Here is a 27,083-nt window from a genome sequence, read left to right as displayed (position 1 = left end):
TGTGCTCAAGCTATTGTGAGACTACAATTAATTTAGCCTCATCTTTGTGATAAAATTTGACACAATTAACAAACACTTGCCAATAATAAGAATCAACTAGGTATATTCCTAATTGATTCCAGTTGAGTTTAGAGGGTAATGGTTCCACATATCTTCAGAATCTAATGAAGATTAGAAACCTTGTCCCAAAAAAAGCACACAGACACACATGTACAATAGTCTACATACAACTTCAGGGGGCCCATTAAAACCGCAAAGCCTACTGGAACCCAGGTTAATGCATGTCCCAGGAATTTAATCTTTTTCAATTCACCATGTGTTTTTAAAGACATGGAATTGTGTCAGAGTGTAGTTGACACTTCAGTTATAAATTCTCTCAGGGAAGAACTAGAACCACATTCACATGGTCTGGTTAGGTTGGTAGCAAGATTAATTAATCATAAAGGCAACCAACAGTGTCATGAACCTCATGCCACATAGAATGGCATATTTCGCCATGCAGTCAGGGATGTTTCAAAATCATCATGTAGACCCTGAGACTGTAATACCCACGCCTGGAACCTGTCACAGCATGGAGGCATGAAAAGGGCTCTGCTCACAGATAGACCTGGGTCTGAAAGCTGGCTCCACCACTTACCACCTACATGGCCTTGACCTCCCTGAGTCTTACTTTCCTCCTCTGACAATGAGGATTAAGTAGGAGTAAGTGCATAAAATTTAGGCACACTATATGCATCCAGTTGTTGCAATCACTAGCTGACTCCCAGATCTTATTATGTAGACTGCACAGAAAATTCTTCTCTGTGACAATAACGTATTTTAGTTATTGTTGCCGCCATTAATTTTATAGGTGAAGAGAATTTTTATATGTAACATTTTATATATAATATATTACATGTAATATAATGTGGGCTTGGTTTTTTGTTTGTTTGTTTTTGAGACAGTGTTTCACTCTGCTGCCCAGGCTGGAGTGCAGTGGTGCAATCATGGCTCACTGTGGCATCGACCTCCTGGGCTCAAGTGATCCTCCCAATTCAGCCTCCAAAGTAGCGGGGTCTATAGATACACGCCACCACACCTGGCTGCTTTAAAGAAAAAAAAATTGTAGAGGCAAGGTCTCACTATGTTGCCCAGGCTTGTCTTGAACTCCCGAGCTCAAGTCATCCTCTGCCTCCACCTCCCAAAATGTTGGGATTACAGGAATGAGACACATGCCTGACCGTAATATTATGTATTTTTTAATACAGTAACCACCAAAGGTTTCTTATAGTTCCCCTTTCCCTGTATTTCTCCCATCTTCCCAAGCTTTTAAGTGAAGCACATGTCTTTTTTGTGCCAAAATAAGTCCTCAGCTGAGGAAACTGAAAGCCCTGAGTCTCCTGTAGTAAACTATCAAAAAAAAAAGAAAAAAAAAGTCTATTGCAATGGAAATTTTTCCTTGCGTAAGTGAGTGAAATTAAAACTTGGTATTTAATCATCTTAACAGAAAAGCTTTCTGAAATATAACCTATGAAAATAATAAAAATGCAATCATTTCTCTGTCCCCTAAAGTCTGGTAAAAATAACTTGCCTGAATAATTAGAACTGTTTTTAAACTGCTTCTCCCCAGAGTTATTATCTCTCTCCCTGGTTTTAGAGATTGTACACCTACAGAACTACTAAAATGCACTGCTTCAAGTGCAAACTCTTAAAGCAGCCTTTGGGTTCTCACACCAAACCAAGTGAAGTTGAATGCTAACATTACATAAGTCAAGAAAGAATGAGTTCAAGACTGAGATCAAAAGAAGCACGGCTTTTGTTTGCTCTTTCAGAAACGCTCACTCAAGAAAGCCTGGGAAGTAAGAAAACTAAACCAAGACAGACAAGCAGATGTGTCAATCATCTGCTTTGGTAATTGGAGCAGGATTTGACAAATTAATGTCTGCAGACGAAATCTGGCCCATCACCTGTTTTTGTGGCATCTGCAAGCTAAAAACAGCTTTTATATTTTTAAGTGATTGAAAAAAATGAAAAGAAGAATAATATTCTGTGACACATTAAAACTACATGAAACTTGAATTTTAGTATCCACAAGTAAAGTTTCATTGGAACATAGCTATGCTCATTTATTTCCATATTCTCTCTGGCTGCTTTCACACTACAAAGCCATTGTTCAGTAGCTGTGCCTGGGACCATATGGCCTGCAAAGCCAAAAATATTTACTATCTGGCCCTTTACATAAAATGCTTATTGACTCCTAAAATTATAGTAAGTATACTTTACATCTGTCAGGGTTTGGGTAACTTCTAGTTTTATTATATTTACTTTAACATTTGGGTTTGGAAAGAAATTTATCTTTTTTAACTACTGGAATGGATTCTAACATGGAAGAACTAAGAGTGCATTCTAACAAACAAGGGAAACAGGGAGGGAAGAAGTTCCCTAATAATTGCTTGATCCAGTCAATAGCTAAGACTAATTAGGTTAAGATTAATTTCTTCCAAGAAGTAATGTGTGATCCCAACTGCACTGCAAGAAAGTAGAGGAAGAGCTGAACTCATTACCTACATCAGTTCATAGGATCAAATAATGTCCTTCAAATATAACAACTGCATATGACACAATATAAAAAAGAATCTGGCAGGATGCTCCTCTGACTCTAGTGCTAATATCAAGTCTTCTGATTTGCTCTGTGGATCTGATGGTGGATTCTACTACATGTTTCTATATAAGAGAAAGGATATTAATGGCAAGTTCTTGTTGCTCATTGGTTTTTCACTTTTAAAGTTCTAGAAAAATATAAGACAACATATATAGAATGTATCAAAAAGTATAGTTTCTAAGAAAACATCTTTTTATTTTTCATACTCGAGAGAAGACAGCTCCTCAGCATCTCACTAATGCATTTTAACCATTCTCAGGTAGGAAGCTACCTACTATTTGGAATTCTCCCAACAGCCAATAGTCCAAGAATTGTAGACCCAAGTTGCCCCAATAAGGGCATCGTGCACACACCTCAAGGACACCTATGCAGCTGTCTAACAACCATTCCAAATTCTAGAAAGGGCCTCTTCCCATTCATATAATCATTGGCTGCAGGCAATGAAGTTTCTGAACTGCAACCTTGCTCCTTTGGCTGTAATTGATAGAACCCAAACTGGGCTGATGAATACCATTTCTGGGAATAGGAATTGTGAGAGGTAAAGAAAAAGCCCCAGTTCATTCCAGGTCCATTTCCAGCTGGTATCTAAAAATCAGCTCCTCCCAAATTCCATAAGATACCCTACTACCCTTATACTATACAGTAGTCCCTTTTGTGAGTGATCCAATGTGAGTTGCTATTGCTTGAAACCAAAAGTTCTAGCTAATCTACCAAACAGACTCCCTTCAAGAAGGGAAGCAGAGGAGGAAGAAATGAACAGAGAAAAGAAGGAATTAAGCTAACATTTCCTGAGTGCCAACTATTTGCTAGGCATTGTGCTAACCAAGAAACAGTCCCTTCCTTTTAGAATTTTACAGGAAGAGTAAGTCTTAGAACAGTCCCTGGAACTGGGTGTCAGAATGAGAAAACAGTCACAGAAAGTCTGTGTTTTTGGATGCAGTTCCTCTTCAGCTGTCACCAGTACCCTCCTCTGTTTCATTTTACTTCTACCTTATTGCTTTCCTATAGTCCATTTTTTTGTTTCTCAAATAAATTAGACCCAGGAATGGCAAAGACAATCTAATTAAACGGGGAAGATAAAAAGCATGTGCTTACACACTTGAGGGCCCAAAAAATGTGCCAAAAACGTACCCAGAGGGCCCTGATGGAGGTTACCGAATTCTATTTCCACAAGGAGACAATTTTTTTCTTTGGCCCCCTGTTCATTCTTCAACTTTTTTTGAGTTTACATATTATTCATGCATCTGTGAAAGTGACTATTCTTAAGTATCTGCCTTTAGTGTCTCAGAAAATAATAGCTAATGGCCCCCAAAGATCTCCCCATAACATTATGTAGCAAATTAGAGTAAATTAAATTCTTGTTTTGCATTAAGAGTTTGGGGAGAATTTTATCATAGCCTTTGAAGTTAGGAGTTATAAGTGGAAACTTTCTGCAGTGGGGGTGAGGGAGACCAGAACAGCTATTTTTAATTTCATTTTCTTAATCCAGACTACCAAGCCTGGAATTGTCTTTCCCCTCAGCCAACCAAGTTTGCCTAGAGACCTCCCTCCTCACCATTCAGGTATCTGCTAATCTCCTAGGTCCTCCAGAAAGCATTTTCTGCCTGACATTCCTCAGGGGAGGTAACCACCCCACTTGAAGCCTCCCTGGATCCCATTCTGTGTCCCCATCATAAAATCATCACACTACACTCATACTGCCTGTTTGCCTGCCCATCTCCTCATGAGGATATTGTCTGTGGGTAGCAGAGATGGGTCTTCCATCCTCAGCCCTGGCACAGAGTAGGCCTTCGCTAAAACATTTATGAATTAAGAAGTAAACAAAGATGTATAATGCAAGGCTGTGTGGCCAGGAGATGATGGGATTGGGGTAGGACAGCCAGCCCCATTAGCCATTCCCTCTCTCCACTCATCCTCTGTCTTTCTCTGTGATGAGCTTTAGAGCAAGTTTAAAACATGGCTCCATAGCAAATAAGTTAATAACTTTTAAAATTAATAAAATGAAACAAAAAGCTCCTCTACTTGCTAGCCGTGTGATCTTGGGAAAATGACTTAGCCTCTCTGAGTCTTAGTTTTTTCTTTTGTAAAATGGATATATAATACCTATCTCATAAGAAATGTGTGAGTTATAATAATGTATGTAAAAGACTTACCCTGGACTCAACCCATAGTAAACATTCAATTTTACTTATTATTATAATATATATGATTATAACATGACAATGTTATTATTTTTAACATCGTCATCATCACTAGCATACTAGGTCCCTTTTGCGCTTCTGTTTTCTACAGAGTGCTTAAGTTAATCCATAATCAGGGGCAAGAGGAACAGGGTTAGAGCTCACTCAACCCTGGGCCCAAGGCCCCAAAGTATCACCCTGTGAGCAATGGGACCAGAGGTTCTAGGTCTCCATCACTCACGTGAGCTGCAGAAACTCATGGGCTTTCTGAGAGCTAGAGTCTGGGGCTTGCACAGGGCCTGCTCAATCACTTTTCCATCCACAAGACCCAGCCTCCATCACCCTCCCCATTTCATGACACTTCTGTCAGCTATGCTTCACTTCATTCAGCAGATGCATTATGGTCCTCATAATGCATGTTGTCTTGTGAACCTGCTGCATCAGCTAGGATGTCTTCTGTTCCCTGGGCATCCAGGGCACAGCTTCCTCCTGGTTTTCCTGCTACCTCTGCAGCCAACGCCTTTTCTGTTGTTAACCGGGGAAACTCTTATCTTCTCATTCCATTCCCTCTTTCCTGAGCAATCCTCTTTGCTCTTCCCAACTCTGTTAATGACTCTAAAATATCTATTTCTAGCCCAGATCACTAAGCGGCAAGTATAGTGATCTTTTTTTCTTCAGTAGGTCTTACAGTCACCTTGGCCTTGACTCATCCAAATCTGAAATCTTCATCTTCCTATCCTTCCTCCAGAGTTTCCCTTGGGGTGTTACGGGAGCCAGACAAAGCTTCTACATACTTGTCAAGCCAGGCTAACCTTTACCAGCCTCTTTCCAGCTGTCTCCATAGAAGGAGCATTTCTCATCTGACTCGTTAGAGTTTCAGGCATTCCTTGGACCCACCTCACTAGGGCAAGAGTCTCTCCTGGGCAGAGCCCATATGGCATCTCTGTGAGAGTTAGGAAAGGGTGCCCTTCTCCCAGGTGGAAGCAGCGCCTTGCCAGGACAAACAGAGCTCAGTGAGCAGGGCCTGGGCTGAATGCTGCTCCCACCCAGTCCCTCGGTCAAGCACCGATATGATTTGGCTATGTCTCCACCCAAATCTCATCTTGAATTGTAGCTCCTCTAATTCCCACGTGTTGTGGAAGGAACCTGGTGGGAGATAATTGAATCATAGGGGCGGTTCCCGCATACTGTTCTCATGGTAGTGAATAAGTCTCACGAGATCTGATGGTTTTAGAAAGGGAAACCCCTTTCACTTGATCCTTCATTCTCTCTTGTCTGCCACCATGTAAGATGTGCCTTTCACCTTCCAACGTGGTTGTGAGGCCTCCCCAGCCATGTGGAACTGTGTGTCCATTAAACCTCTTTTTCTTTATAAATTACCCAGTCTTGGGTATGTCTTTATCAGCAGCATGAAAACAGGCTAATACCATAAATTGGGTTCCTGGTCATAATACTTCCAGAATATTATCAAAGCCTTACTCTTCCACTCCAATAGTGCCATCTCTGGAAATGGTCCTCCCTACTCCCTACTGCTCCACAACAAAATTGGGGAGCCTGTGAGTCATTACTCTTCCCTCTGTCTTTTTCATCTAAACAGTCACTAAGTCCACACAGAAACATTCCCTCAATATATCTGGCATCTGTCCGGTCCTATCCACACACAACCCCACCTTAGTCCAGGCTACCACTGTCTCTCACATGAATTATCACAACAGCCTCTCACCTCCACAGCCAGCTTGCATTCTTGCTCCAAGCCATTGTCTATCCAGGAGCCAAAGAGATCTTTTTAAATAAAAATGTAGTCATGTCTTTCCTCTGCCTAAAATCCTTCAGTGACTCCCTGTCGCTGTAGAAAAATCAATACTTAGAATAAAGTAAAAACTCCTTACCTTGGCTCATCAGGCCCTACAGAATCTTGGTGGAAACTGGGAAACATAGGGAAGTTTGGACCTTCTCCTATAAGGAGTGGGAAGCATAAAACACATACAAGAGGACTTAGGAAGTATCAGAAAGGGAATGGGGAAGTTAGTCAGAGAAGGGAAAGCAACCAATAAAGCTACTCTTGTGGGCACCTGGAGCTTAATCCTCTAAGAAATATCAGGAGCTAGTGTCAAATTGCCATTGGCAATGCATCTGGTTTCCCAACCTGATTCCGGACTCTCTCAAGGGTTTGGCTTTGACATGCTCTATCAACTCTTCTCACCTCTGACTTCCTGGAGAGGATTCAGACCTTCTGTGCTTCCCAGGACCAAGAAAAACAGCACTTAGTCGTTTATTGTACACCTACTATGTGCAAATAGTTTGCATCTGTAACAAATATCCAAATTCTCAGTGACCTAACACCACAATAAAGATTTTTTTTTCTTGCTCATTACGAAGCCCAATATAGGTTGTGGGGTGCAGGATGTGGAGTTTTGGCCTATGGAGTTATTCAGGGACTAAGCTGGCTTTCATCTCATAGCTTCATCAGCACCTAGAACCTCAGAATCCTCTGTATCCTCTGCATCTAGCTGGCCAGTGAAGGAAGAGAAAAACGGTGGAAGACTGTGAAGAATTTCAGAAACCAGGCATGGAATAAACCACACATCCCTTCCTCCCACATTCTGTTAGCCAGCAATTAGTCATATGGCCCCACCAAACTGCAAGGGGTGGGTGACATCTGGGAAATGAAGTTAGGAAAGAAAAGAAGGTTTGGTAAACACAGATCCTTTGAAACCCTATCCTCTCCACTGTTTTCATTCAATCTGACCACCAACTTACCAGGTGGAGACACGGTTAAACCCTGCATGCCCAGGACTGAGGTCATAATCTGTCGCCACATCAGAGTTGGAACCTTTCTATCTTATTAAGCCCAGGTTCACAGGCTCAAAGCACCCGAGCCTACCACTGTGATATAAATTTTATAAAGTGGGCCCACTTTCCCCAGAAAGGCCCTTTTCATGTGGCTTATTGTTGTTATCACTTACAGAAGGTTTAAATATATCAACAATTTTAATACTATATTACAGCTCTGGCATTAGAAAGTAAGATAAAAATATAATTTACTGAGGAGGTGAAAATTGCATCACCTTGTAACATGATTTTTTCCTTTCACTAACTAGAAAACATAAACACTGTACCCAGAAATACAAAAATTCTAGTTCATTAAGAGACAAAGGGAATAGCAGAGAAAAATTCGGTCACTAATATTTAGCAGGCCAGCAAACTCTGCCACATCAAAGACTCCTGATGAGGATTTGGGGAACACGCAATTAGAACAAATACAGAGCATCCCAGGTTACCACTTGCGCAGTGATAAGTCCCAGGTGGATAACTGGTTAGAGGTAGAGCTGGCATGGACTTGCACTCAGACATGAGGAAGGGAATGTGGTTTCTTAGGGGATCCAGCCTTAGTCAGGCCATCATGGGTTAAGCTCTGTGCTTAGTACTCATGCATCTCATTTCAAACCCTCAGTAACAAAGAATGGAATTATGGAGTTAGGTTTTCTTACTGTGGTTCTTAAATCCCTGGAGAAGGTAACTCTTCTCAGTGGCATCCTTGGCAACAGAATTACCAAGAGCACCAAGAACGCTGAAACCAGAGAGAATAGATAGGCAGCCCAAAAGGGAACACAGACCTACAGAGTAGATCCAGCTATTTGCTGAAATGACCTCTAATAGAGACACGCTCCTCCATCTGTTGTTCACTGGTGGCTAAATTCATCTAGAACTTTTTTTCCAGCTTATTCACCTCAAATTGGACAATAAATATGTTCCTTATCACCAGCAAACATGCATCGCCACAGATACAGCTACACACACAGACACATACACAGATATTCACACACACACCCCACTTTTATATGTCAGATGTGGCCTCTGACAAGGATGACAATGATAAGGATGCTGGAGTTCTGAAGAAGATGTAACAGAACAAAATGTTAAGGAAAAAGAGCAAACACAAAGTAGGATGCAATAGAGTCTCAACTATGTCAAAAAGAAAGTGCACTAAAGAAAGACAGGAAGGTGAGCAAGAACAGCCCAGTGAGTGAGAGAATAGCCAAGGACAAAAAGTTTAAATCAGATATTGCCAACTGGCTTCCCTGGGATCAAATGCAGCCCAGGGCTGTGGCTTTTTGTTTTGGGGTGATTTTTGCCTGCTTGGTGCTTAAAAAATATTTAAATTGTGAATTAAAAAGAAATTGCAGATTGAAAGGAAGGAAGGTAGAGAGGAAAGGAGGAAGACAGCAGACAGGAAGGAAGGAAACACATCAAAATGTAACGGTGATTATATTCCAGTGCTGGGATTATAGGTTACTTGGTTTCCCAAAGCCAGCAAGTTCAAGTTTGTTCTTATGAACATATCCTGACTGCACCCTGGAGGCTTCCTACCCAGGAACATTGGTTATAATTTAGTTTCTTCTTATATGTATCCTCCAAATTTTCTAGCATGCTCATAATTAGAAAATAGAAAAATAAACATTTTAAAAGTCAGCTGTCAATACAGACATAGATATCTAAATTACTTCCTGTACTTTTCTTTGTTTAAAATATTTTGGACGGTGCGGTGGCTCACGCCTGTAATCCCAGCACTTTGGGAGGCCAAGGTGGGCAGATCACCTGAGGTCGGGTGTTCGAGACCAGCCTAACCAACATGGAGAAACCCCGTCTCTACTAAAAATACAAAATTAGCCGGGCATGATGGTGCATATCTGTAATCCCAGGTGCTCGGGAGGCTAAGGCGGGAGAATTGCTTGAACCCAGGAGGTGGAGGTTGTCGTGAGCCAAGATCATGCCATTGCACTCCAGCCTGGGCAACAAGAGCGAAACTCCATCTCAAAAAATATATATGTGTTTTATAATTTAAGATAAATATTAAACTAAATTGTCCTAAGCCAGATCAATGAATCATCCAATCTGATATTCTCACTAGACTGTAAACCTCATGAGGGCTGTGTCCGTTTTGACCACTGATATATCCCAAACACCTAGAACAAAGCCTAGCATCAAGTAGGTGGTTAATAAATACTTGTTGAATGAATACATGACTATTCTATTTCTGGTGGTAGCTTAAGAAGAAACCTGGAAATTACATGTCAACTTTCTAAGTCAGGAATGCACTGTAACTATTCTCCATACATCAGTATGAGATGGTCCATGTTTACCAACGATAGAATAAAGAAGAATGCACACCTGCCATCTAAAGACTCCATGCTCCTCTTTGCAAAAGGGACTTCATTCTTCCAAATCATACCAGGACCAATGAAAAACTCCTGCTACCATGCTGCCAGCATGAGATACCTTGTATATTGGTACTTTATTAGAAAACATTTGGCATAATCACCATACACGGCAAGCTGATACCAAAATAAGTAGATCACAGACTTGCATGAGACTGAAGTTCTAAATAATGATCATGAATTACAAAGTCTTCGTGTGTGGGGAAAGCACAAAGTCTCTACATTGACAAGATGACTGAAATCTCAGAATTACAAGCAAGTTTTTCCCGATGTTGATTACACTGTTGCCCAAAAACTCTACCAGAGAATCAGACAGTCTGTATTATCATGATAAAAGAAAGCAGTTATAGTTGGCAGCAGGTGGGAGTATTAATGACTTAATGCTGAGATTTTTTTGTCAGGCATTTAAGTTACCAAAAGGTACTTTTTTCATTGTGATAAATTCCTTCACATGCATTTGGAAACCACATTTTTAACACACTGCCTCTCAAGCCAACAAAGAGCATTTGTGAGAATAAGAGGCAATTTTGTTTCCTCTTTCCTCATGTGTCACCTCTTGACTTAATTTATTCTCCCTCTAGTTTTGAAGCCCTCCTCCAAAGCACAGGGCACTGCCACTGACACAGCCAGCGCTCCACACACGCCTGAGGAATTGACTCCAAATGTATGACAACTGAAGCAAATCACAAGGAAAGTAGAACTTTGCAGTATGCCAGGAATGCAAGACCACATGTTGGAAAGAACAAGAAATGGAAAAGGGTAAAGATTAGGTCTTAGTTTAATGATTAGATTGAAAGAAGTAACAGAAGAGTTGGTGGACCTCTCTGGTAGTTTTCTTCATTCTCATGTTTTTGGGGATCTATACCGTGGTCCAGCCACTGTGCCAGACTCTTACCTACAGAATCGCATTTAGCCCTCACAGCAACTCCCATCACACACATAAAGTTGAGGCCCAGCCCCAGTAAAGTGGATATGAGATCTAAATGGAGACCCATCCTCTCAAAGGCTCAATCCACCTTTGCCTCTCTTTGTCTACTGAGAGGGTGTGAAATTCCAGATACCCTCTTCTGATGGCCCTTCTACCCACTCCCCTGGCCCACAATTTCCTGAAGGAGATAACATTGTCTTTTTTTTTTTTAGACAAGAGTGATAAAAAGACATGAGAGAAAGTGATAGTGTTTTTTTTTTTTACATTATTAGTGTCATTTTCAACGTAACCATGCTCATGTCATTTTCATCCTACCCACAACCATGTTAACGCAGTAAAATATTGACATGAACAGTGCAAGCTCCACAGCCAACCTGCTGGGGTCGAATCCTGGCACTGTTCTTATTGGTTGAATGACCTGGGGCTCTGCCTCAGTTTCCTCATGGATAATAACAGTTACCTCATATGGTTGTTGTGAGGACTAAGTGACTTAATACGTGAATGCTGCTTAGAGCAGTGTCTGGCACACAGTAACCACTCAGTAAATATCAGCTGTTGCTATCATTGTGTCATTGTTACCATGTTTTTGCCCTTTATTCATTTTAATGCACTTTCATACAATATCTCATTTGACATAGTCCGTGGAGGGTGTGATGCCTTACCATAAAGAGACAGGGTCAGAGAGGGAAAAAGATAACCCTAACAATTACAACTAGTTAGCTCTGGTGCCAGCACCAGACTGCCCACGTTATTTCCAATGCGTAACAACACTACATAAAGTTGTTTTAACCCTTGAATTTTCCGAAGAAACTTCCTTTAAAAGCTTTAATGACTGCAGCGCTCCTTAAGCACAAACAAGGAGGGACATTCGGCCAGGAGATACCTCTCTAGCAACTTTCCACAGCTGCCAGGGCCCCACACCTAGGGGCAACTTGAGGATATGTAGAATCCAAACCAAAGCCCTCTTCTGAGTGTTTTAGATAAAATCCCTCCAAACCCCGAATGGCCTCACCATGTTTCGAGGGGTTCCCTCCCTCTAAACATTCCCCAAACCTCTCAGCCCAAGCACCAGGAACCTCATTTTGGGAAAACACGGGTTCTTCCTGCCCAACTCTCGCCCTCTAGGGAGCGGCTCTCCCTCCGCGGTCTACACAGCTGCGCTTACACCTGCATCGCTGGCTGGGTATCCGCCACACACGGAAGGGCAGTAGGAACACAAAAGGGTGTGGTGCCAGAGACCCGGAACAAGTGAAAGGGGACGTGCGAGCGGGGAGTTTTCTGAAAACTGCACAAGCCTTCTTGGGCAGTGTGGTGTCTTTTCACCAGGACTGTAGGTGCCTCCCACTTGTCTGCCAGCGGTGACCAGGGTGAAGGGCTGCGCGCGTGAGCAGTAATAAAGCGAGAAATCACGACACAGTTGGTCACGAGGATATTAAGATGCACTACATCTGCGCGCCTATCTACCCACAAAAAGAGCCACGCCAGAGGCCTTCTGTGTGACTGAGACCTCTACGGGAAGGGCGACACGGCTCACTTCCCGGCTGGGGCTCGGGCACTGGAAACGCTTAGGAAACTCCAGGCTCTGGACTGAGGTTCGGGAGGGCTGGACTTAAATCTTCGCTCTGCAATGGCTGAAATCAGCGTTGGTGCATTGAGACTTGGTTCCTCGTCATTTCAAAAGAACGGTGGTGATTGTCACGTCCGTGCTCCCTTAAGCTGTTGCAAGGGCAGAGGAAGCAGGTGGGAGGATTTGAGCCATGTGCCTCGTTCTCCCGCGCCCTCCGCGGGGTCCCCTGGGAGCTGCAGTCCTCCGCAGCCGCCCTGCTCCCGACGCCTGCCTCTTTCCGTAAAGAAACGAAACGTGATCTGTGAGGTGCAGGGAGATGACCAGAGCACCACGTCCTTGGAGACCGTTTTCGGACACTTCACTAGCTCCTCTGCCTCTCTTTGGCTCCTGTGCGCTCCCTGCCCAGCCCTTTCATGGCGGGCCTTCCACCCTGCCCCTGCCCTTTGACTTGGTGTTCCCAAGGGCTCTGCTACACTCCCCCAGTGATGGCATCTGTGCCCTTGGGTGCTGTTGACTCTTCTCCCTCCAGCCAGCACGAGAAGGGACTGGAGCCATTGGGCCGTGGGCAAGACATCACCGAGAGAGAACCAGCTGGGAAAAGTTAGGGGAGCTCCCCCAGGCCCCTGGATTGATCCCCCCGACCTGACACATGTTCCTGCATCCTGAGGGCCATGGTCTAGGGGAGGCAAAACGGGAAAAGTAGGCCAAACTCTGCTATAGAATGCCATTTGCCACAACTCTGTGAGGAGTTATAGTGACTCCCATCTTTCAAGTGGAAACACAAACTCAGCTTACATAATCTGCTCAAGGTCACAGAGCTCAGAAGCAGCAGGATTGGAACCCTGTCTTCAACAGGTCTCTGCACTTTTCTTCTTCCCAACAGCGACCCTTCTGGGTATGAAGGCTGAAAAGTCAAGTGGATTCTGAAGTGAAATTGCTCCTACAGACATTTTCTTAAGTGTGTAATTGCACCTATTTCATGTTGACTAAAAGTATTTTCTCTCTGTTTTGTATAGTTTTTATGCCCCTTGAACATAGACAGGTAAAAATTACTTATCTCAAAGTCCAAAAATGGGTGGGATGGATAAAAGAGGTCCCAGAATCCCATGGCCTTAGGGACAGAGCAAAGCTTCCCTGCCCACAACACAGCCAAATTGGGGAGGGGATGGGTGGGGCAACTTGAAGCCAATTCAGTGAACATTAATTTGTCACACAGCAGTTCGCCACACTTCCAACTGACAGATTTTTGCCTCACCAAATCCTTGTTTGTAATAACATTTTGTAAAGTTTACTAAGGTTTGTGTTTCATTTTGTATGTGCAGTATATTTTTAGAATGACCACTGCTTGTATATTTTGAATTTTAAGTAGCATGTTTGTAACAAATATCAAAGGTTTTCTATCCTCTTGGTTAGTCGATTTGCTTCATTCATGGAATGGGGGAAAACAGGTAGAACTGGGGAACAACACACACTGGGGCCTGTGGGAGGGTCAGGGGTGGGAGGAGGGAGAGCATCAGGAGTAATAGCTAATAGATGCTGGGCTTCATACCTGAATGATGGGGTGATCTGTGCAGCAAACCACCATGGCACACGTTTACCTATATAACAAACCTGCACATTCTGCACATGTACCCCTGGACTTAAAAGTGGGGGACAAAAGGTAGAGTTAAAGGGATTATGCAAGGAATTGTTCTAGGAATATTGTCACACTTTCAACTGCATGCACCCCCACCAGGTGCTTAGGCACACACACATACACACACACACACACACACACACACACACTTCCACATAAGCAAAATAAAAGCTTCACATATGTGTTAATTTTCACATATCCATGTCAATTTAAATATGCTTAAGGAAAATTCCACTATTCATATAAACACATTGAGCCTCTCAGGGAAAGAAACTTAGAATAGCATAGCAAGGAAAGAAGCATTTATTGAGCACCTACTAAGCCCCCAGGGCTCTGTCCTATATTGTCACCAGAGCTGCATCTTCCTGAAACCCACGACCTCTTGACAGGGAGGTACGTGTTATAATCCCTGTTTACAGAGGAGTAAAGTGAGACTCAAAATAAAAGGTGCATCACAGACCTAGGTCACCCACTACAGAGTCCTGATTCAGGCCACCAATTTTGGAACAGGGAGAGAATGAAGGTGAATCTCACAATCCAATCCTGATCCCTGCGATACAGCAGTCCCCCATCTCTTGCTCTGATCTACTCTCATCAGCTGAAGAACAATCGCTCAGTGACAAAAGAACAAAAATCTCGAAAGAGAATTACACCAACCTCAATCACTATGCAGGTCCTTAAAAAAGACAAATTAAGACCTCTCATTTCTTTTGTGATACAGCCTCTCTTTAAGCACAATCACAGGGCAGAGCCTGCATTGTTAGCCCGACTTGATTTACAAAAACACAGCGCAGATGAGTTTCAAAAGGAAGAACAATTTATGAAAGGCAAAATGACAATAAATGTAGGAGGAGAAGAATCAAGGGGTTGGAATCTCAAAACCATTGTAAAATTACTTTTGGGTGGCTGTGGGAGTGTTACTCTGTTATCTTAATTTCTCCAGCATGCATAAAATAGATGCCCCAGAGTTAAGGAACATTCCTGACTTCTTCCTGCTTCTCTTCAAGTGAATTGTTCAATTAATTAAAATCCATTATATTCCTAAAACCTCAGCAGACACTGGGAAGGAGAGAGATGGAATTTTGATAGCAGGTCTGCTACTAAATTGAGATGAAATCAGTTTCTATACTTACCAACTGGCATAACTTTCCCAGGGCAGTGTTTTTTCTACGAATGCTTCCTGAATTAATCCACCTGTCTATCCACATTCTACAAACCCTAGAAGTTCCCATTTCAAACCCGATCAGTTGTTCAAATCTCCTTAATCCAGCCCACAAAGATCACTTCTTCTCTACCTCTCTTTGCAGTTTTGTTCACATAATTAGCATGTAATAAGTACATTACACGTGTTAAATGTGTGCTATGTGACATGCACCAGACACTGATGGGAACTAAAGACAAAATGAGTAGTAATAATAGTTGAATTCACTGAAGGCCTACTAGGGGCAGGTATGGTCTAGGAACTTTTATGTATATTAATTTATTTAGTCCTTATACTCTATAAGGAATGTCCTACAATTACCCCAATTCTACAGATGAAGTAAACTGAGTTATCCAGTAACTTGCTCAGGGTTACTCAGATTATAAGTGGTAAAACAAGAATTTGAACACAGATAGCCTGGCTCTAGAGCCTTGGCAATTAATCACTACTCCACAGCAGCCATTCTTGGCCCACGTTCAAAAAGCTCATAATTGAATAAAAGACAGACATGTTAGCCAGGCACAGTGACCTACATGCCTCCCAAAACCAGCACTTTGGGAGGCCGAAGCAGGAGGATCACTTGAGACCAGGAGTTTGAGACGAGCTTGGGCAACACAACAAGATGCCATCTCTACGCACATAAAAAAGAAGTTAGCCAGGCCTGGTGGTGCATACCTGTAGTCCCAGCTACTCAGAAGCCTGAGGCAGGAGAATCACTTGAGCCCAGGAGTTCAAGGACGCAGTAAGTTATGATCACGCCACTGCACTCCAGCCTGGGTGACAGAGCAAGATCCCATCTCTATTTTTTCTTTTTTCTTTCCTTTTTTTTTTTGTTTTTTTTGAGATGGAGTCTTGCTCTGTCACGCAGGCTGGAGTGCCTCAACACAATCTTGGCTCACTGCAACCTCCACCTCCCGGGTTTAAGCAATTTCCTGCCTCAGCCTCCCAAGTAGCTGGGAATACAGGCGCCTGCCACCACACCTGGCTAATTTTGTATTTTTAGTAAAGACGGGGTTTCAGCATCTTGGCCAGGATGGTCTTGAACCCCTGACCTCGAATCCACCCTCCTTGGCCTCCCAAAGTGCTGGGATTACAGGCGTGAGCCACCATGCCCAGCCTCCCATCTCTATTTTTTTTACAAAAAGACAGATGTAATCAGAAGATGACACAAAGGGTTACTATGTTTCAGTGGTTTGAGGAAAGGGATCAACAAAGACTGGGAGGGTCTAGTAGGAATTTCTCAGGAAGATACAGGGGTGGGGAGAGATTTGAGGCATTTTTTAGTTTAGCAAACTAAAGTGACATGTAACATCAAATTTCTCCTAGCTCTACCATTCTGTAAATCCATGAGCAGGATTGTATCATAACTTAAAGAATAACTTTCCCTGGGTTTACAAAGAATGTTCTGCTGGTAAAAAGCGCTCCAGAATAGAAAAAGCCAAAATAAAAGCACCCCAAGTATTTGCAGATTTACTTTGCCAGTTTCCATGGTGTTAATACTCCCACGATGGCAGATTTCAGGCTACCAACCAGACATCACTGAATTCAACTCAGAGTTGAGAAGAGATTGTATGTCTTGAGACATACAACTGGTCTCAAGAGCCAGTCTGAGCTAGCTCCAGCACCCCACCACATGAAGTTCTTGCAGTGTGAATCAGAAACTGAAGGAGCCCAGACCTAGGTGGGCAGGAAAATACCCACCCCTGGGGGAGAGAGGCCTCGGGCACTCAGAAAGGAGAGAACATGTGCTCAATCTCCAGAAGGCTGCAGCAGGCAGGGTGGCATGTTGCCAGCCCCCAAAACAAACTCTGGGTAAATGGAGATGTCAACCACGGAACCAAGCCAAAGAGCCAGGCGGAAAAGAGTGGCATGAGAAAAAAGACTCTAAGGGAATACAGACGCCTGGTCTGGAAAGGAAACTCCTGAGTTCAACCAGCCAAAACCTTCAGGCAATGCCCAATTAGGATCTGAGGATGAAGCAGAAAGTCCAGAGATCCTTTGCTGTTAGCGCTCCATCCCAACCCACTGAAATCCCCCACCCCAGCATGGGTTTGGAGCTCCTCCTCTGGAAGCTCCAAGCATCCTGTGCTGAACTCTAATACAACCCTTCCCATCGCACACTGTGGTTTTCTGTACATGTGTCTCCCACTAGGCTGTGAGCTTCCTTCAAGGTACATACAGAGCATAGAGCAGGAGTCAGCAAACATCAGCCCATGGGCCAAATCTGGGCTGCCACCTGCTTTTGTAGGATATGCAATCTAAGAATGATTTAATGGTTGAAAAAAATTAAATTAGAATATTTTGTGATACATGTACATTATGTAAAATTCAAATTTCAATGTCCATAAACAAAGTTTTAGTGGAACTCAGCCATGTTCATTTATTAACTTATTGTCTATAGTGGCTCTCATGCTATTATATGGCCCACAAGACCTAAAATGCTTACTATGTGCTCTTTTACAGAAACAAAATTTGCCCATTTTTGCACATAGCATGCCACAAGATAGAGAGCTCTGGATAATGTTTGATTAATGATTACTTGACCCTAAAGCCAACCCCAGCCTTTTTCAACCTCATAATTATTCTAACTTTCCCAGTCAGAGGACCCCACTTACCCTAGCAACAAGCTTTGTTTTCCAACTCATTTAAGCACTTTGTTCCCAGAGAGAATTCAATCAAATCTTCCCAGATTGGTTGGTGTCAATCTGTCTGCATAAGCATTCCCAAGTTAATAGTTCTATGGAATTTGACTAAAAGTTCTACTAAAAAAAGGCAGGGATTCCACAACTAAATAAGCTTAATCAATGCTGAGCTAAAGAACAAAACATGTTTCTTACCACAGAACTCCTCAGAACTTTTAAGATGCTGATGCAAGTTTGGGCATAGTGGCTCATGCCTGTAATCCCAGCACTTTGGGAGGCCAAGGTGGAAGGATCACTTGAGTCCAAGAACTAGAGACCAGCCTGGGCAACATAGCAAGACCTCATCTATATAAAAAATTTAAAAATTAGCTGAGTGCAGTGGTGCATGCCTGTAGTCCCAGCTACCTGGGAGGCTGAGGTGGGAGGATCACTTGAACCTGGGAGGTCAAGGATGCAGTGAGCTGTGATCCTACCACTGCTCTCCGGCCTGGGTGAGAGAGGGAGGCTCTATCTCAAAAAAAGAAAGATGCTGATGCACTCTGTGAAACTCCACGATGGGAGCATTTCCTAAACTTATTTGACCAAGGAACCCTCTTGTTGAAAACTATTCCTCAATGTACTTTGGGAGTCTGATTCTAAAAGAAGTAGAGCGCTAACAAATAATACGTTCATCAAAGCTACCTAGAGATTTTATTGTTTTGACCCAAGTTATTTGACTCAACTGTGACCACCACTACCACCTCTTGGCTATAGGTAACATGAACTACAAAGGCAGCTGCAGCCTGCGTCACCCTGAAGAAAGCATCCATTGCTCAACTCCCAGCATGGCCACTGCCTGAAGATCTCATTACCACTGCTGCCCGCAGTGCTGTCTCCCTCTCCTCCTTTGAGTCTTTGCTCAAATGTCACTTTCTCAACAAGGCCACCTTATTTGAAACCACCATCCCCTTCCCCAGCACTCTGGATTTCTCTCATCCTGTTCCACCTTTTCCTCTGTTCCACATTTTCCCCTGACACTGATTTCCTTCTAACAAATCATGTGAGATCCAAGATATAAGATGCAGGGACTTTTTATCTAATTTGCCACAGGTATATGTAGCCCAGGCACCTAGAAAAGCACTCATAGCAGGCTCCCAATAAACATTTGTTGAAAGAATGACTGAATGAGTAAATGGCAGTAGCCACCGATTCCTCTTCCAGTGTTTTACCCACTACTTTTGTGTACAAGGTCTAAGAGATAACAGAGGAGGGGACAGATTATACAATTAAAAGGAATTTTACTTTCCCTGAGTGAGATGAGGAAACATTGGAGGGTTCTGAGCCCAAGAGGGAGATAATCTGACTTAGCAGGCTGCTGGGCTAAGAATAGACCATTTAGGAAATGATTGCAGTCATTCAGACAAGAAATGATGGTGGCTTGGATCAGGGTGGAGAAGTGGAGGTGGTTGGAAGTAGTGAGATTCTAATTATAATTTAAAGGAAGAGGTAACAAGATTTGCTGACAGTTCAAACACGGTTGTGAGGGGAAAAAAAAGGAATCAAGGATGACTTCAATGTTTTTGGCCTGAGAAAGTAGGATGGAATTGCCAAAAACCAAGACAGAAAAATGTGGACTAAAAGGCTTTGGAGAGGCAAAGCAGAAGTTCTGTTTTGTATATGCTAAGGTCAAGCTGTCATTTAGACAACCATAGATTAGACTCTATCCAATGTTGAACAGGCAGTTGCATATGCAAGTCTGGTATGCAGGACAGGAGTCTGAGCTAGAGGTATAAATGTGGGAGTCGCTGGCATATGGATGGTTTTTAAAGCCATGATACTGAATGAGATAACCAAGGGAATCACATGGAAAGAGAGTAAGAGACCAAGGACTAAACTCTAGGGCAAGTCAATACTCAGAGATCTGGAAGGACTAGAAGATCCTGCTAAGGAGGCCGTACAGGGGCAGTCAGTGAGGAATCCAGAGATTACAGTGCCTCGGAAACCAGGTGAAGAAGGCAAGAGTGGCCAGCTAAGTTTAATGCCTAGGACCGGTCAAGTAAGAAAAGGACTAATACTTGACTATTAGACTTAGTAATGTTCAGGTCACTGGTTACCCTAACTAGTGAGTTTCTACAGAGGACAAAAGGCAAAACCTGGATTAGAGTAGGTTTGAGAGAAAACGGGGAGATTTTGGAGACAGAGAGTTTAGAGAACTATTTGTAGATAATCTGCTGCTTAGAAATGCAGAGCAATGGGGTAGCAGCTGATAGATAAAAGGCATCAAGAGAACCTTTTCTAAGGTGGCAGCAATAACAGCATGTTTGCATGCTGATGGGAATGATAACAATCTAGAGGGAAAATGAATGATGCAGAAAAGGAAAGGGAGAATTACCAAAGTGATGTTCTTGACTAGGGATGAGCTGAGGTCCCTAGACAACAGGCATTCGAAACTAGTGCAAAAATCGATGTCCCACAAATAGCACCATAATCCACCTAATAATATGAGCAAAACATATTCATTCCTACTTAGCCTCTCTTGCTCACAAGACACATATGCACACAAGAACTCAGAAACACCTCCGTAATCCATTAATAACCTCCATTGGCTATACTGCCAAAATCTGACAACTTCTGACTGCCTCGACTGCTATTGTCCTTACCCAAGTCAAATGTATTTTTCTGTGAACTACTGCAATAGTCTCTCACTTTTTCTGTTTTCCAAGGAAATCTTTTATTGAAGCATAACATGTGCATAGAGAAAAGTCCCCAAATCGTAAGTATACAACTTGATCCATTTTCATAGACTGAACACACCCAGATTAAATGTAACCATCACGTGGATCAGGAAGTAGGACATTACCAGCATCCCAGGAGCCCTCTCATGCCGCCTCCCAGACACTCATCGCCATCCCAAAGGTAACATTACCTGGATTTCTATCACCATGGATTCATTTTCTCTATTTCAAAATTATATAAAAAGAATCACATATGTAATCCCAGCACTTTGGGAGGCCGAGGTGGGTGGATCACGAGATCAGGAGATCAAGACCATCCTGGCCAACATGGTGAAACCTTGTCTCTACTAAAAATACAAAAATTAGCCGGGCATGGTGGTGGCACATGCCTGTAGTCCCATCTACTCAGGAGGTTGAGTTAGGAGAATTGCTTGAACCCGGGAGGCGGAGGCTGCAGTGAGCCGAGATCATGTCACTGCACTCCAGCCTGGGCGACAGAGCGAGACTGTGTCTCAAAAAAAAAAAAAAAAAAGAATCATGTAGTGTGGCTTCTTTTGTGTCTGGCTTCTTTCACTCAAAATTCTGTTTGTGAGATTCATCCATGTTGTTTGCACATAGACATAGTTCCCTTTTTCTCTGCTGAATTGTGCTTCTTCAGATGAACATACCACCTTTTATTTATCCATTGTACTGCTAATATTTAGATCATTTCCAGTTTGAGGGTGTTATGAATAGGCTGCTATAAACATTTTCCTTCACATCTCTTGGTGCACATTTGTAGGCATTTCTCTTGAGCATATATTCAGGAGAGGAATTTCTGGTTCAAACGTGATATATATACTTATCTTTAGTAGATCCTACCAAACAGTTTTCCAAAATGATTAAATCATTTGCCACTCTCATCACAGTACAGAGTAGTTCCATTGTTCACATCCTTGCCAGGACTTGATTTTGTGCTCTTTTTTGTTTTTGCCATTCTAGTGGTGTACAAAGCTGTCTCACTAAGGTTCTAGTTAAATAGCCTTTCAGTCTCCCTGCTTCCACTTTTGCCTCCCTCCAATCCATTCTCCAAATAAAAACCAGAGAAATATTATCAAACACAAGTAAGAGTACACTATTTCCCTTCTTAAAATATTGTGATGGCTCCCAGCTACACTCAGAATAAATCCGAACTCAGAAGCACAGCCTCCAAGTCCCTGCATGATCTGCCTGCTGCAGACCTGCCTGGCCAACTTCACCTTACCAACCACGCTCCATGTTCAGTGTGCTCCAGACACACGGCCTCCTTCCTCTTCCTTGAACAAGCCGGGCCCTCTTCCACTTCAGGATCTTTGCATGTGTTGTTCTCTCTGCCTGGAACACAACCCCATCCTCCGCCCCCCATCCCCACTCCACCCCTTGCTTGCCTAACTACTATTCTTCCTTCAGGTCCCAACTTACAAGTCACATCCTCAGGTGAGAACTCCTAACTGGCCTCCATATCAACAGTGAATCTCCTCTGCAGCGCTTACACAATCTCCACATAGCTTGTTTCTTTATTCGCTTGTTCATGTCCTATTTTCCCTACTAGATTGTGTGGTCCACAAGGGCAAGGACATGGCCTTCTTGGTCACTACTGCATGTCCAGTACCTGGCACTAGGAGATCAATAAATTTTTATCAGCTGATTGACTTAATAAATAGTATCGCTGGCCAGGCGTGGCAGCTCACACCTGTAATCCAGCACTTTGGGAGGCCAAAGCAGGAGCATCACTTGAGCTCAGGAGTTTGAGGCCAGCCTGGGCAACACAGCAAAACCTTATCTCTAGAAAAAGTGAAAAAAGTAGTCAGGTGTGGTGGCATACGCGTGTAGTCCCAGCTACCCAGGAGGCTAAGGTGGGAGGACAGCTTGAGCCCAGGAAGTCAAGGCTGCAGTAAGCTGTGATCACGCCACTGGGTGACAGAGTGAGACCTTGTCTCAAATAAATAAATAAAAAGTAAATAGTATCTCTCTCGGGGGGACCTAAGTTAAGCAGCTCTTTTACACCGAGGAAAATTGATAAAGCAAAATGCTCTGAGATGCTCAGAGGAGAGGCCTCATTTATACATCGACATAGCCATTGTTTACTGGGCACCTATTATGGAGGCGATAGGCCCTGTATACTCTTCAACAGAGACCACCTTGGAGCTCTCTCTCAATTGCCGATGAGCTTTTAATCCAGTGCAGGTGACCTTGAGGTGCCTCAGACTCCTGCTCCCTGCTTTGGGCCACTTTATGTAGGTTTACATTTACTGCAGAGGTATGGCAGCACTTCCATTCATTTGTCCAGTTTTCTAGTTCAGAAAGTTTGTGGGAGTATTTTTCCTGATAATAATGCTAATAAGTTATCACTTAAATTTTTTGAAAAATTAATAAGAGAAAAATAATGGTCATCTATACTTCTACTACCCAGAAAAAATCAGCATATCCCCTTCAAGGCTTAGTTATTTCTTTTTCCCTTTATTTTTAGTGTTGGTCAAAGGGCTCAGGAGAGGACTCGGTTTAAACTAGTGTATACAGCAGGGAATGTGGGGGTTTCTAATTATTCACGCTTGCATTGTCCTTTATGCCGAAAACTGGTGGAAAAGAACTCAGGATGGATTACTAAGAGCTTCAGGCTTGGAGCCTGTTTCCAGCACTTTGCTCAAATCATTGTCCACACGTTGCCTTTGTCTCCCCATCAGGGATGCCAAGGAGCCTGGCAGTATTACAGCAATTCAGCAGACGTTGCCCTGAAATCAAGAGTGAATATAGCATCTCCCAGATCAACCAAATAGATTCAGAACACATACCATACCTTTGGCCCACCTTTCCCAAAATGGAGATTTTGTTTGGATAAAGAGCCATCATGTATGGCACCCCTAGTCTGTCCTAAGCACAGTGCTGGACACTTCACATATCTTTAATCCTCACAATGACTCTAGATGTAGGCATTGTCTCCATTTGCAGTTGAGGCTCTGCAAGGTGAGTGAACTGTTCAAGGCCTCAGTAAGTGGCTGATTCAAGCTTGCACTCAGCCCTCTCTGGCTCCACAGCCGTGCTCAGCTATGCTGGTAAGTTTTGCCTCGGCTGCAAATGGCTAGAATCAAAGGAAGAACAGAGGAGGACCTTCCCTGGGCTGGATCTAAAATCGCTGGTGAGCTCGCAGTGCTAAGCACAGACTCTCCAAAGGAGACTGGGGAAAACATCAAATTAATTGATATCATCACAGAGTTAGATTACTACTTAATAGACGAGCTAAACCCTGAGGACATGGCCTCAATATAGCCAGAATTTCAAACTGCAGTCTTATCTCTTCCCACAATGCATTTGGATCTCTAACTCCCTTCTACCCCTTTGATGAGTTTGTATTAATAACCCCTGCTTAAGTAAGGAGCTGGGCCATTGAGAGCTGGCCAAGGCCCATTCCCGAGCCCCAGGCCATGATTCGCTTCACTCTGGACTTCAGTTCCAGAGAGAGAGGTCAATGGCAGGGCATGGGAACAGGATCGATCCCCAAGCTTGTTCTGTCCCCAGAACAGAAGTCCCTAGAAACACTATGGGTGGGACAGAAGTTAAGGCCAGAGAGCAGGGAATCGCATCTGCTAAGTGAGGGGAGTTTTCCAATGAAAACAACTCAGCAAGGCCATCGGTCCCCTGGGAAGATTTCCTTCTGCTTATGCACACTCAGTTCCTCCTCCCTCCTCCTCTGTCTCCTTGGGGTTGGACTAGAAGTCAAAGCACTTCTGACCAGCAATGTCCTCCAAATCCTGGGCAAGATGCAAGACCTTGACCTACACTCTGGGCCAACTGCATCTCAGATCAATAAGATCTTAACTCGCTTACCTGTGTTTGACAGGGAAGCAACAAACCCTTCTTTGAACACTGAAGTTAGGTGCATGACTTTCCTTTTAAATACAGACAGGGTAGCCTTGGGGGTAGTGAGACGCTCCATCCTCAGAAGGATCCAAAAGAGGCTGGGCCACCACTTGAAAGGGGCACTGAGACAGTGGTTCAGAATTGACATGTGGCCTTGACTTAGACACTAGGTTCAAATCCAACAATTTATTAAGCTGCACTAGTGTGCGAAGCAAGCCTGACCCCTGCCTTCATGGAGTTTACAGGTTGGTGGGGAAGACAGACATGGAAACAAAGGCAGAAAGAAACATGTCATTACAAATTGCGATCAGCGCTAAAAGGAAAAGATGGAGGTCATGAGGAATAATAACCGGGAGAATCAAGAATTTTAAGTAGGGGTTCCAAATTTATGTTTCAAAACAGTTCACTGTGGCTGCCATGAAGAGTCTAGGTTGGAGGGGCAAGTATGGAGGTTGGAGGCGAGTTAGGAAGCCAGCTCATTGGCCCATGGAATAGATGATGTGGCTGAATCCAGGTGTGAGTGGTGGAAGTGGGGCGATGTGATCCAATGGGAGGCATATTTTGGACATAGAATCAACAGGACTTAGTGGTACTTGAGAAGTGAGAACTTGGGGAGGAGAGAAAAAGGGAAATAACTCCCAAGTTTGGGACTGAACAAGGTCATCTGAAAAATCTGAGTTTATAGTATTGTTTATATTCTATGACTATGAGGCTTCAAAGTCCAGACTAACAGGCCAGGAGGTAGGGCCAGTCCTATGCCTTGATATGGCTCAGAGCCACAATGGCCGTTAAAAGCAATGCCACCTAAAAGGTCTTTCCCACATTGGGGCTTGGAAGGAAGTGAGGTTTTACTCTGGCACCCATCTCCCTATACAGTGTATATCAAAATTGTAATCAAGGTAAACCAAGATCATAGCCAGAGAATCAGTGCCAAGCATCCAGTTAAAAGAGTGAAGATGAAAAAGGAATAATAAATAGCAAAATCACTGCATTTTCTATATATTGTATAGAAATCATTATACACACACAGAGAGATATATCTATAATCAAAAAGAAAAACACAGACAACCCAATAAAAAATGAACAGAAGATTTGAACAGGCATTTCACACAAAAAAAATCAATTGCCAATAAACATATGAAAAGGTGCCCAACTTCCTTAGCATTAGAGAAACACAAAATAAAACCTGATAATCAGCTACTACTACACAACCAACAAAGCGCTACAATGAAAAAGACTAACAATACCAAGTGTTGGCAAAGATTCAGAGCAAATAACCCTCTCATACATTATTTATGGTAATTTAAATTGATACAACAGGTTTTTTTTTTTATTTGGCTTTAGTATCTACTAAAGCTAAATATACACACACCCTATGACCCAGCCATTCCACTCCTAGGTGTTTATCCAACAGAAATATGTACACATTTGTGCCAGAATATACATACCACAATGTTTTTAGGGACACTATTCATAAGTCAAAAACTGAGGAAAGAACAAATGTCTATCCACAAGAGAATGAATAAAATAAATTGTGACATATTCCTACAAACGAGTACTATGTAGAAATGAAAGTGAATAAACAAAATGCACTAGACAACAACATGGATGAATCTCACAAGCATAATGTTGAAAATGAAGCCAAATGCAAAATACAGTATTCTGTGATTCAATTTACAGTAAGCTCAAAAACAGGCAAAACCATTCTAGGATGATAAAAGTCAGGAGAGTTATACTTTTAGGGGGGACCATGGTGAATAGGCCTGAGCAGGAGGTTTCTCGGACGCCAACAATGTTCTGTTTCTTAACCTGGCCAGTGGCTCCACAGGAGAGTCCATTTCATGAAAACCCATCAACATGTACCTTTCGATTTGTCTGCATTTATGTATTTATGTTGTACATCAATAAAAATGTACCCAAAACACTTATGAAGAGTATTTGCCTATGACAACTAAAGGCAATGTGGTTGCAATAAGTAACCAAAACCATAGTCAAAGTAAACCAAGGTCATAGCCAGAGAGTCAGTGCCATGCAAGTTAAAACAGGATGAAAAAAGAATGAGAAATAACAAAATCATTGCATTTACAAATACTAATTTTCTGAACATTTTTCCAAGTTTGTGGCCCTGATATGTTGTTATCACAGAATTTGTCTCCCAACTTTTGGCTGTATTTGAAAGGTTTGCAAAGCCATCGTCATGTCCTTTTCAATGTAGTGTTTTAAACAAGCGTATATGTACACACCCGTGAACCCCAAGGATATGTACCATAATAATGTTAAGTATGGGACCACAAAACAACCAGAGTGATTTCCATAATCACCCACAAAATAAGTCTGATTATTTTATCATCAGATGTCACTGAATGCTTAATTTTATATATATATATATATGCAAAAACTTTGAGTAGCTGTCCTAATCATCAAAAAATTGTGTGCTGTGTAATGAAAAAAACACATGCTTTAGCCCACCGTTTATCTA

This window comes from Hylobates moloch, unplaced genomic scaffold, assembly GCF_009828535.3.
Source record: "Hylobates moloch isolate HMO894 unplaced genomic scaffold, HMol_V3 SCAFFOLD_1, whole genome shotgun sequence".
NCBI lineage: Eukaryota > Metazoa > Chordata > Mammalia > Primates > Hylobatidae > Hylobates > Hylobates moloch.
Note: the sequence above shows the minus strand (reverse complement) of the source record.